Here is an 11,833-nt window from a genome sequence, read left to right on the forward strand (position 1 = left end):
GAACAGCACATTTGAAAATATTTGTTCCAGATAATGATATAAATTCCTCATGATACAAAATAAGTGGATTCACTTAAACACCTCAAAGCCAGGTTGGACAGGGCTTGGAGCAACCTGCTCTAGTGGAAGGTATCCCTGCCCATGGCAGGGGTTGGAACTGGATGAGCTTTAAGGTCCCTCCCAACCTGTTATCCTGCTTGTCCTGGGAATACTTTACAACCCCTGCAGACAGATCCTTAAGTCTTGCAGTTCATCGTCAGCATCACGGCATCTCAAATCCAGACAAAGTAAATACACAGATTCTCTAACACTTTTTGCCACTAATTCAAAAAGGGTACAAGGATGAGGAGAGTTCTAGTTTCTTCTCTTTTAGTTCTTTAGTTTTACTCATAAGAGTAAAAGTTTTATGCATAGAGTAATTCAAATTCATCCATACATCACCAGCTGACAGTTCTGTGCCTTTCCCCCTTCCCAAGATGGTTTTCGGCTGTATATTTATTTCTCCATCAAGGCATCTTAAAAGCTTACCATTTCATTTTGTAATTTATGCATGCTAAAGTTGCCCACTGAAATTCACTACTCTCCATCCCCACTGTTGTGGTGGTTTATGGGGCAATTGCTTTGAGATACAGCAGCCTAGCAGAAACAGAAGTTTAGCAAGCACAGCAAGGCACCAAGATTTAGAAAGAATTAAAAGAGTCTCAACAGGAAAGCTCCTCAGAGGCAGGCAATTGATTTTCCACTTCTTCTACTACTATTTTAATTAATATCTATCCTACCTACTTACATGCAATAATCTGTGGAATGTTAGCACTGGAGCATTCAACAACCAATGCTGTTAATTCTACCCACCGTGGTGTCTCCCTATTCCAGATGCAAACTGAAGCAAACACCAGAGAATATTTATGTTCTTGCAGCCTCTCACTGTGCTGAAAAAGCAGGACCAGCTATAATAGCGTGCTAAAGCAGGTAGACATTACAAAACAGGAAAGCTTCCCATGTACATCTTTAAAGCATCAGCTTTGTCTTCCCTTCATTTGCAAGAAGTGCCTGCTGTCAGCCTAACAACAGCATTTCAGTAGTGCTTTGCAAAGCAAACAGCTAAGAGGCCACTGAAGAGCTCTTCAAAGATCCAGCTTTCAATGCTCCATAGAATCATAGAATGGGTTGGGTTGGAAAGGACCTTAAGATCACCCTGTTCCAGCCCTTTGCCATGGGCAGGAACAGCTCACACTAAACCATGTTGCCCAAGGCTCCGTTCAACCTGGACTGAAGCTGCATCATGCCCGGGAACAAGGAGCTGGTATAATCAAAGCAGCTCTTCTCAGGGTTGCTCTAGCAGCCATCTGACCACGTAAGACAGGAAGCTGGGAGGTGTCCCTGGCCATGATGAGCTTTAAGGTCACTTCCAACCCAAACCAGTCTGCAATCCACAAACCTTGTTCAGGTTTCAAACTGTAGAGCATAAGAAGCTGAAAAATCCTGATATGTATCAGGAATCCCTATCAAGATAATTATTTACTATCAGAAACTCTTTAGGCAGTGTGCAGCCTCTTCTAAATATAGATCCATTTAAAGCTTTGAGGGTAAAGAAGAGGAGGGGGAGGAAACCAAAGTTAACTTGGTACGAGAAACGGCATGAAGACAGAGCCACAGCAGCACAGACAAGGCAAATCACTCCTCAGGATGGAAACTGCCTTGCTTAGGTGCTCTACGGATAACTAGCACATAATATCTCATCAAATACTCGTTGACCAAAACCAGTTTCCTGGCCTTATTCACCCCTACCAAGGTCTCTGCACTATAACAGTTCTCAAGAGCTGGGTGCCTATCTTTTACAATTGAAGTCAGCAAGAGCATAGATTTTGTGTACTGCAGTGTTTACCTCTAACAGCACCTCAGGTGAGATCAAGCCTGAAGGGCAGCTCTCTTTACTTGCATGTATGCTACTGTAAATGTATCTCCTCTGGTCACATGCAAGTCCAAAGGACATCCAGAGAAGGGTTTGTTCAGAGTATAGGCTTCCATAGACACCATGGGTATGAAGATCCTTTTGAGAGCAGCCACTTTGGAAGCCAATTAAACTAAATCAAATAAAAGCTACTCTGATTCCAAAACAGTGATTTTAATCATGTTGGGTTTCTCTAATTAAAACAGATTCATTTCTACTGCATACATAAGATATGGTATCCTTATGTCAGTGTATTACCCTCATTAGTAAAAAGATATTAACATGTCCATGGTAAAGCTCATTTTTCCCCCCATATCCAGCATAAGAGTTTAAGCCCTTCCTAAGTGTCAAAAACTTGCAGACAGGCTGTAACTGGAGTCCAACCCCTCCTATACTAAACATCCACCCAGCTGGGTCCTTCCTCTGTGTAACTACATGATGTTTAGTATCAAGTCATATAAAATCATCTGGTGTTGCAGCAGCCACTTCTCTCTTGCCTACCCATCTCTTGCAGAGGGTACTTTGGCTTTGCACTACAAAGTGAGCTGGCTTGCTTGCCTTCAGCCTAGGAGAGCTTATGGTGTAAAGCTCACCCTGAGCTGTACCCCAAGTAAAAGCATAGTAAGAAGAAAATCCGTTTCACCCAACACAGGACTGAAGTTCAGCAGCAAACCAAGCCACTCTGCAGCTGTCTCTGAGGTTGGCTTCAGTTCAGAACAGACTTGCAGCAGGATTAGTGATGCTTTATAGGGCTGCAGGCAGTCAGCTTCAGATTCTTCCAAGAGGGACAAGCAATTCTAATTTGGAAGATGCTTCGTAATACAGATGTGGGGCCTTTTTTTCCTCCTGCTTTTTAGGAGTCTGGTTTGGGACTAAAGGAAGGCTTTGAAGCAGCACTAAATCTTAATTGGCCTTGCACGTGCAGAGGCAGCTGCTCCCTGCCACACTAGAGCTGCTCATAGGAGCTGCTCAGAAACATGTATATACCTTTTCCTTCAAAAGATAGTTAAAAGCAGCCTTAAATGCCTTTTATTGCACACAGAACAACTGACTCCACCAGTCCAAGACCATCCACCCCATTGCAAACGATCTCCCTAAAGGAGAATAAAACAACTGGATCAAAACTAAAGATGGGCGCTAAATCACAGGAAATCCAAGCAGCTTTGTGGCAGTGGAAAACAAAGCAATAGAAAGGTCAGTGCTGTTCTGTCCCTCCAGGAGAGTCACAACTAGCTGATACCCTTACCAGTCTTAGGAGGAATGCTATAGCCTTATCCTGTACCCAATGCAAGGAATAGCACGAAGGTCCCTTCCAACCCAAACTATTCTGTAATTCTACAATTCATGTCACAGGTGAGGCACAGTGTGAAGTGAGGAAAATGCAGTTAATGAAACCCCTGGTTTAGGTCTGCCAGCAGGAGCAGAGGAGAGGTGATGCAGAGCTCCCGGAAGAGTAATCAAAGCTGCCTAGCACAGGATGTACTCTATTTCTTCCTTAATGAGCTGCTCCATTCCCAAGGGATGTTTCTTTGCTGCATTAGCTGCACTAACTAAAAATCAGCTGCCAGATGAAACCGAGGTCTTTCCAGAGCACAGGCATGGCAGAGGAGCTTGGAGAGGCCACCACACCTGCATCACACCCTGCAAGGATCACCTTGCCTCCATCCCCTGCCCTGTGTGAGCTCAGCCTTCACACTCCTGTTTTCCTAGGACAACTATGGCTACTGGTACCTCAGCAGCAGTTACAATGACCACTTGCCAAAGGCTCTGCAGGTCATGCAAGGTGCCCATGCTTCCTTCAGCGTGGCTGCAGAGCTGTAGGACTGGCTGCTCAGGAACTTGGCAGTCTCACAGGGAGGACTTGGGCTCTCAAGTTTTCTCTAGAGATGTTTGGTTTGCTTCCCAAAGCAGAAGCCACCCCTGAGGATGTTCTAGCTCTTGCATCCAAGTGCAAGAGCTCTTCTCTTGTGCCCAGTACTGAAGGGAAAGGCCAAAGCTTGGCGTTATAGAGTCATATGATGTATTGCAAAGTGAAGAGAAGCTGCTCTGACAGACAAAGCAGAACAAAGAGGATTTCTCTTCACATATGACAGCTATGAGAAAGCCTGGGCTGCACTCCACTGTTTGTCCCCATTTCCTAAGCACATCCCACCATTCATCTGGCCAAAGCATTTCCAGTAACCATGTGCACAGTCAGCATTCCTGACAGCCATCACAGAGGCAGCAAGCGAAGGGACAGCACCAGGGGCTAAGGACTCCACAATAGAATGCGGAGCATTGCTCATAAATGCATACAGAAGCTGTTGCTCAGGAACTGTTTGCAAGCTGGCATACATACAGGTACATAGGACATACAGGTACATGTGATATACACAGTACAATGTCAATTGAAAAAGTCTATAGATGTACAGTGGTGCAGCTCACTTTAAAAGAAGATGCTACCAAATAAAATAGACCTAGGGAAGAGATCAAGTGATCCAAGAAATCCTTAAGTATGCTCATCATGCTAAATGCAAATGTCACACATCTGAGAAGCCAATGGCAGCTCAAGTTCAAAGCCCTCTGCAAATCATTTGTCATTTGAGTATAAATGATACTAAGCTCTATTTCTGAGCCAAGTCCCAGAGCTGGCACTGATGACATTCAATTAATCCTTAGAGTAAGAGTCTAATATCACATTTTAAACCCCACAAAATGAGATGACTGAATATTTTCTAATACTTGTACACAATACAATTTATGAAACAGATAACAAAACCCATCCATCTTCATTTCTAAGTCATGGCTTGTGCCTTTGTTAAATTTAATTGCTTCCCCAGTGGCTTTAAATCAAGGGCAGATTCTATTAAAAGTAATTACTTTGCTGTGCAGCTGACATAGCAAAGTTGCTTGATAAAGGTTAATCTACTAAGTGATGGCAGCTACTAAATGAGGATGATGATTTCCATTAATAACTTCATGGTAGAAATGATGCTAGAACTTCCACATGCATTGATATGATAGCCACAGCAACAGCTCCAGAGTGTCTGCTTAGCTCTTGTATCCAGAAGTCTTTGCCCCAGCTAAGTGGTGAAATGGGACACACAAGACACTGCTACCATGGGGTCTTGCTGCAGATGCCAAGCTACCTGCAGAGGACAACCATGGACCAAGTGCTGGCAGCTTGCTTGTTGCCCATGTGGTTGCTACTCACACTTAACTCCAAGGATGTGCAGCCTGGTGTGTAGTCTGCCAGGGTAAAGGGATTAGTACCTTGCTGCTAGTCCAGTGTAGAAGCATGTGATGAAGTTGCTCCAAGGCATTTGCTTTTTGGGGTTCATTTTTTCCATAGGAATAAGCTTCCGCTGCAAGGAAAGCAGGGGCAGGAAGCTCCTAATGACCAGGAGATGTAGTGGGACAAAACGCAGGAGAAAGGAGGGAGTTATATTGCTACAAAAACAAGAAAACACCTTCATTTTACTTTCTGTACTTCCTTCCACTTCATCTCTTTTCCTTACAGAGCAGCAGCCATAAACATCCAAAAATGCCTGTTGCAGCAAGACATACAGGTGGAACTCTTATTTTCTCAGCATGCCCAGCATCATCAAGGGCTGACTAGAAACCAGCTGCATGTGACAGAGATAAAGGAAAGAAATTCAGCAGGGAAACAAATGCAAATACGTAAACCAAACTGTTATTTCACACAAACAACAGCTCCTTTTGCTGGCATGGGAATGCAGTTAAAAGGAACCTCCCTGGAGATAACATAACACTAATTGCAGCCCAGTATTTCAGGGTCTCAAACAGTGCCCTGGGGCTGGACCTCACCGGGGAAGCATCAGCAAAAGATGACACTTGACCAGTGTCTATCTCAGGAAGAAACAAAACACTCCCAAAACAACCACCCTTCAGATCTTCAGCTACAAACAGGATATTAGATGGAAATTCCTCTGCAGTCTGTATAAATCAGAATGAGAAAGAGTACACCCAACCTCATGGTAACCCACAGAGTGGGATGCTCGTGAACACGAAACCAAGATTTAGGAACTAACTCAAAAGCAGAGCCTTTAATTCATCACTCTTTAAATTGGTTTCAATCCCACAAGAAATGCCTCAGTAACAGTGAACTAAACCTGGCAGCCACACAGGGATAGCAAAGAGGCACGCAGCACTTCTAGAGAGAACCACAGCACTAAGCCTTGGACACTTGAATTGCTTTCTGTGGAACAGCTGTAATGAAGTTTTATGTCTCCTTTACAGCCACAATAGGATTGGCTGGATTTTAGCAACCTTCAGTGAAAAACATACATAAACCAAACCTTTTTAAAGAACAAAGCTTTCTGCTTTACAGATGAGGCAGTGAGAAGTTAAACTGGAAAAAAAATGCCCTTCCCCTTAATCAAAGGGTTTTTTTCCCTCCCTTGAGGCCCCAGAAAATAAAGATAATAATGAAAAAGCTGAATGAAGCACAAGTTTGGTGGAGGTTCACATGTGGATTTGACCTACATACAGTCATTTTCTTGGGATTCATTTGTAGGTTAGAATGTTATAGCAGAGTGCTCAAACTCTACCTCTAAAACAAATGGGACAGAGCGTCAGATTCCTCTCTCACACCCCTTGATAGACCACTCAATATCTGCATATATTGAACAGATCAAAATTCAGTCTTTTCCCTTTGAATCCTGTATGAAGATGGTTTTCTTTCATGCCCTGCAAATTGCATTTGACTACAAAGAGACTGGGATACTAAAGGAATATGAAACCCTTTGCTAACATGTGAAAAGGCTGTGGGAGGCACCAGGTGCTTATACCCATACTGAACATTCCACTCCACCTCAAAGATTGTGTAAAACTCTTCAAACCAAAAAAGCAGGTGAAAAGGGTTTAAAAAGAGAAAAGAGAGCAGGTGAATAGAACCATAGAATCAGCTAGGTTGGAAAAGACCTTTAAGATCATCAGTCCAACTGAATAGAGCTATTGCTTCTTGAGTTTCACCCCCAGGCATTTTCACTAGTCCCAGAGCTCACCAAGACCCAAACGCACAATACTTCCCCACTTCTGCTCCCACCCACAAATGGGTTTCTGCTTTTCAAGAGGCTGCTTCTAGTCTGTCACTCCTTTCCTATGCCACCTCAGAAGAGCCCATTCCCACCCATGGGAAGGCAACTTTTGTGGGTCTCTGGCCTGGCATCACCTCACCTCACTGGTAAGTGGAAGTTACAGCATTCCTTTAGCCCCCTTCAGACACTGGAAGCTTCTCTGAGGTCTCCATGCAGCTTCTCTTCCCCAGGTTGAACGGTCCCAATGTTCTCAGCCTGTCTCCATACAGGAGGTGCTCCAGACCATGATCATCCTCATGGCCTCCTCTGAACTTGCGCCAACAGCACCTGAACTTATTTGGCTCCTAATGCAGCTATATAAGATTGCAGAGCTGGCTTCTCTTATCAGCAGGACCAGCAGCAGGCCAAAGACAGACATTTGCAGTAGATGCAGTAGGGAAGGAGTGAAGTAGTTTTTATTAGAAGAATTCAGCCTCCTTAGATATCTATTATTTTCCTATGAGACACACTCTCCAAGGTCTGAAAGCAGGGAAAATGCTTTGGCCTCCCTGATAGGTCCCCGGTGATACATTCTCACCATACTTTAGGCAACCACCTCATTCATTTAGATGAAAAATAACAAATGAGAGCATCTCTGCCAGGGCAGATGTAATCGAAGGCTGGTTTGAAGATTAAAACCCCTGCTTTGGCTTGACAGATGCGTGCATCTCATCAGACCATGATTCTTAACCCTTCTTGAGCTGACTTCTGAGGCTTCCTCCATTTGCACCAACTAAGCTTTCCTGGCTCACCTTTGATGGTTTCAGGACTATTCTCTCAGTTCTAAGTCAGCCCTGGATACTCAGGTCATGTTCTGCAGGTTTCTGCAAACAATTAGTCTCTTGAATGCCAGCCTGAACAATCAGGACACGCAAAGCCTAGCCCAGTAAACCAGGTGCTAGCATCACAAGCATCTCTTTCTTCCTTCCCCAGTGTCTCAATACCCCCTTGTGAACACAGTCTCCTTTTCTCCCACTGGCCACAATGACACTGTGCACAGTGAGAAACAGGGCAGGCAACTTCACCTGCAGATACCTCTTGCCTGGTGAGGAGTAAGCAGCTGTAGACAGGGCTCATCCCTAAGCTTGGAGTGGAAGACAGGAGGGAAAGAGTACTGTGAAAATTTACTTTATGTTAATCACCTTCATGGCTAAGGTTCAGTTACCATTAGTCTCACCTTCCAACTTTGCACATATTTGCCTCATCTCAGGCAGATGAAACCTCCCAATGGCCCCTCTGCTTTGCGAACATGCAGCCCAAGTCTTCCTTGGTGCCATTTCAAGGCCCAGGTATAATTTGATTTGCCCTATGAAGAGACCCAAACAAGGGAAATTCACACATTTCCATGTGAAGCAGTAACACAGAACTCTTCGTGGGCTCATGAGCTTTGCACCACTCTGAGGTTGCCTTTTGCAAGATGCCATTTGTGGGGACAGAAAAAGGCTGCTTTGGGGAGAAGGAGGCAACATCGCAGCAATAGGCAAGGTACATGAATACCTAATACCGGTATCTGTATCTCCCACATGCTTTGCAGGACCAGGTAGCACTGTTGAAAAGCAGGACAACCACCCCATTTGGCCGCTTCCTCACCTGTTTTCACCAACAAAACAAGATGGGACTCATTGCTACCATAGTCTGAAGCTCATCAGCTTTTCTGCATTATGGCCTGATTATTTGGCCAACCATAAACAGAAGATCCTGAGCAAGACATGCCAAAGAAAGCCCATAAGCTCAGGGAAAACTTTAGCTCAGCTTCAATACCAAGGCACTCATTGGCAAAACACAGCAGAAAGAAGAAAGGTGATACTCTCTACTGCTAACCCAGCATGGAAAGTTGTATTTCTTTCTCTGTGCTGTCTCCTGCACTGGTTGGCTTTCTCTTTCAGCCAATAGCCTGGTATTTATGTGGGTATCTCCCTCGAGGTTCTTATGGAGAAGATTCTTCAACACTACTCTCGCCCTTTCCATGGGGAGCTCAAAGCCCTTATAATTCTCCTAGCCCACCACCTGCACTGCTAGCCAGCTGGGAAAGAGATGTCTGTCAACACCATAGCAAAGGCCTGTAGGTCTGTCCTTCAGGACAAAGGATAACAATGGGAAGGAGACACTGATGGCAAAAAAGGCAGCCAACTCACATCGGCATCTTCACACATTTCATGCTTTCACCTGGTATAGATTTGTCTTGCCCTAGAGAAAAGCATTTTAAATAGAATAGAGGAGAAAGTTCCACTTCTTACTCCTTTGTGCCCAGAAGGCCAAAATCAACATATCCCTGAAAACAGACTGGAACAGGTACTTAGCAGCTGAAGAATGTACTTTCCCTTAGGCTATATATGTCTAAGTGACATTTGATTCAAGTAATGGCAGACTCATTAGTATTTAGAAAAGCAAGTGTGAAACATGAGCTTATTTTGAACAGAGTCAGCATTGTGGTAGCCAAAGCTCATTAATTATGAATTTTATCAACTGCTCACTGAAATTTGTTCTGCTAGCACAGTGTAATTGCCTGCAAAAACAATGGCTTTGCATGAAGACATACCATGCTGAAAAATAACACATATCCTTCCTTCTCCAACAGATATCCCATACCTGTTCCAGAACAATTACAATGTTGGGAAAACCCTTGAGGTTCTTTAAGGAATCTTGTCAGCAACAAATACTGAAGGGCATAAATTCAAGGCCAGGTTGGACAGGGCTTGCAGCAACCTGCTGTCATGGAAGGTGTCCCTCCCCATGGCAGGGAATTGTAACTGAAGGAGCTTTAAGGTCTTTTCCAACCCAAACTGTTCTGTGATTCTATGATAATCTTGCAAAATATGGACGCAGAGCACTGGAATTAACTTTCCTGATTGTACATTAACTGCTACATGCATGTAGCACACACCAGGGTCCCAGCAGGCTGCTTGGCATGGTAATGTAGCCCCACTCAAACAGAACACTCTACCTCTGAGCTTTCCCAGGTTTTAAGCAGGGGGAATATGTTCTACTGTTATGCCACAGCTAGACTTCGATAGAAGGACTCTATGCAATACTACCTTATAGCCCCCCAGGGTACAGACACCGAGTTAACCGTCAACCACTCAAACATCATGTTACGCTCACTCTTAAGACTCCTGTTTAAGCACTGAACTAACAGAAAACAACAACTTACAACTCTGCAGGGCACAGGCAGCATTTAACATTAAAGTTATTTATAGACACTAATTTTAATCAGCAAGCAAACCCTCACTAATTAATTTCATTTCACATGCACACACAGACCTACCTTTAGAAAGGGAGTTCAGCATTTTGGTAGTGATGAAGATCACTCTCAACAGAACAGCATCTTTACATTAGACACTTTCGGAATGCACAAGTACAGACAGCACTTGCAAACACCCCTAACTCCTTGAGTGATTTGATTTGAACAAGTTGCCATCCAGTTCAAAGTTGCTTCACTAATAAATAATACCTTACACATAGGCTGCTATCAGCAGCTTCTCCCTCCACTCCTTACTGCTCTCTAGGGTGTTTGCCCTTGCTTTAAACACCATTTACCCGGAGGCCCCCCTTCTGTTAGCATCGGGGCACCAGCACACCTGCACCCAGTACAAATCACTTATAACAGAAGGATAAATAAGCGACTCATCCGTATTCAAAGAGCAGCCTGTGGGCTAAAACAAATTTCTCCCATCTCAGAACTAATAAAGGATATTCAGTGTTATCCCAACTGGAGTTAATGAGTTAAATCAAACCTGGGTAACAATGATGTGGGGAGTCCTGGATGAGCTGGGTGAGATCTTCATTCCCCACTTAGGACAGCAGGAAAGTTCTAAGCATCTTGCTGATGTGGTGGCACCACTTCAAATTCAGATTCATCATGATTCAGATTAGGCTACTGAGATGATGACCTTCACAGTGACATTTCTATTAGACAGGGACACTGGAAATGTGCCATGAGGTTTAACTTGTCTCCTTTGTTACCCTAATGAAAGCATTGACACAGCTGATTATTAGAGAGGCCTCAGACAGGAATGTTAATGACTATGAAAGAGTTTCTGTTAATCAGTTGTCAATGAACAATGATATTTCTAGGATCATTTCCAGGTGCAAAGCTGTGAAAGAATATTTTCATCAATGCTCTGCATCACATTTCTTCCTAATCAAGTTCCCAATGATATTTTGATTGGGATGAAAGGAGGCACAGAGTATTACTCAAGCTGAAAGAGGTCTATTTCTCTGATTAAGTGGAAACACTTCGAATAAAAGACATGTAAATGTCATGAGATGCCAGCCACTAGGACACACATCCCACCCAACATGGGAGAGCAAAGCACTGGGGAACCAAATTCGAGCTGACAGTTCATAGAATCACAGAATGGTTTGGGTTGAAAAGGACCTTAGGCTCATCCAGTTTCAAGCCCCTGCCACAGGCAGGGACACCTTCCACTAGAGCAGGTTGCTCCAAGCCCCTGTGTCCAACCTGGCCTTGAACACTGCCAGGGATGGGGCAGCCACAGCTTCTCTGGGCACCCTGTGCCAGAGCCTCAGCACCCTCACAGGGAAGAACTTCTTCCTTATAGCTAACCTCAACTTTCCATGTGTCGGTTTGAACCCATCACCCCTTGTCCTATTGCTACAGTCCCTGATGAAAAGTCTCTCTCCAGCATCCTTGTAGCCCACTTCAAATACTGGAAGCTCCTCTGAAGTCTCTGCGCAGCTCAATGTCACTATAGAAAAGAACTGTGGCAAGAGCACTGGATATAAAATGTGCTAAAATGAGACAGATTCACAAAATACCACCAAGCTACAAATACTCTGTACT

The 11,833-nt window shown here is 44.1% G+C and overlaps 1 long non-coding RNA gene across 1 annotated transcript in view; it reads right to left on the minus strand.

The window, feature by feature from the left end:
* The window catches only part of LOC133226068 (uncharacterized), a 77,380-nt gene extending 66,880 nt beyond the window's left edge, over positions 1 to 10,500 (minus strand). The window contains exons 1-2 of the long non-coding RNA XR_009729393.1: positions 10,287 to 10,500; positions 5,204 to 5,323 (exon numbers count right to left, since the gene is read on the minus strand). This is a non-coding gene — a long non-coding RNA (uncharacterized LOC133226068). The remainder of the gene's footprint in view (positions 1 to 5,203; positions 5,324 to 10,286) is intronic.
* Positions 10,501 to 11,833: the final 1,333 nt, after the last annotated feature.

This window comes from Neopsephotus bourkii, unplaced genomic scaffold (assembly GCF_033783945.1).
Source record: "Neopsephotus bourkii isolate Nb327-2 ecotype Australia unplaced genomic scaffold, CSIRO-AGI_Nbou_v1 NB_1768, whole genome shotgun sequence".
Lineage (NCBI taxonomy): Eukaryota > Metazoa > Chordata > Aves > Psittaciformes > Psittacidae > Neopsephotus > Neopsephotus bourkii.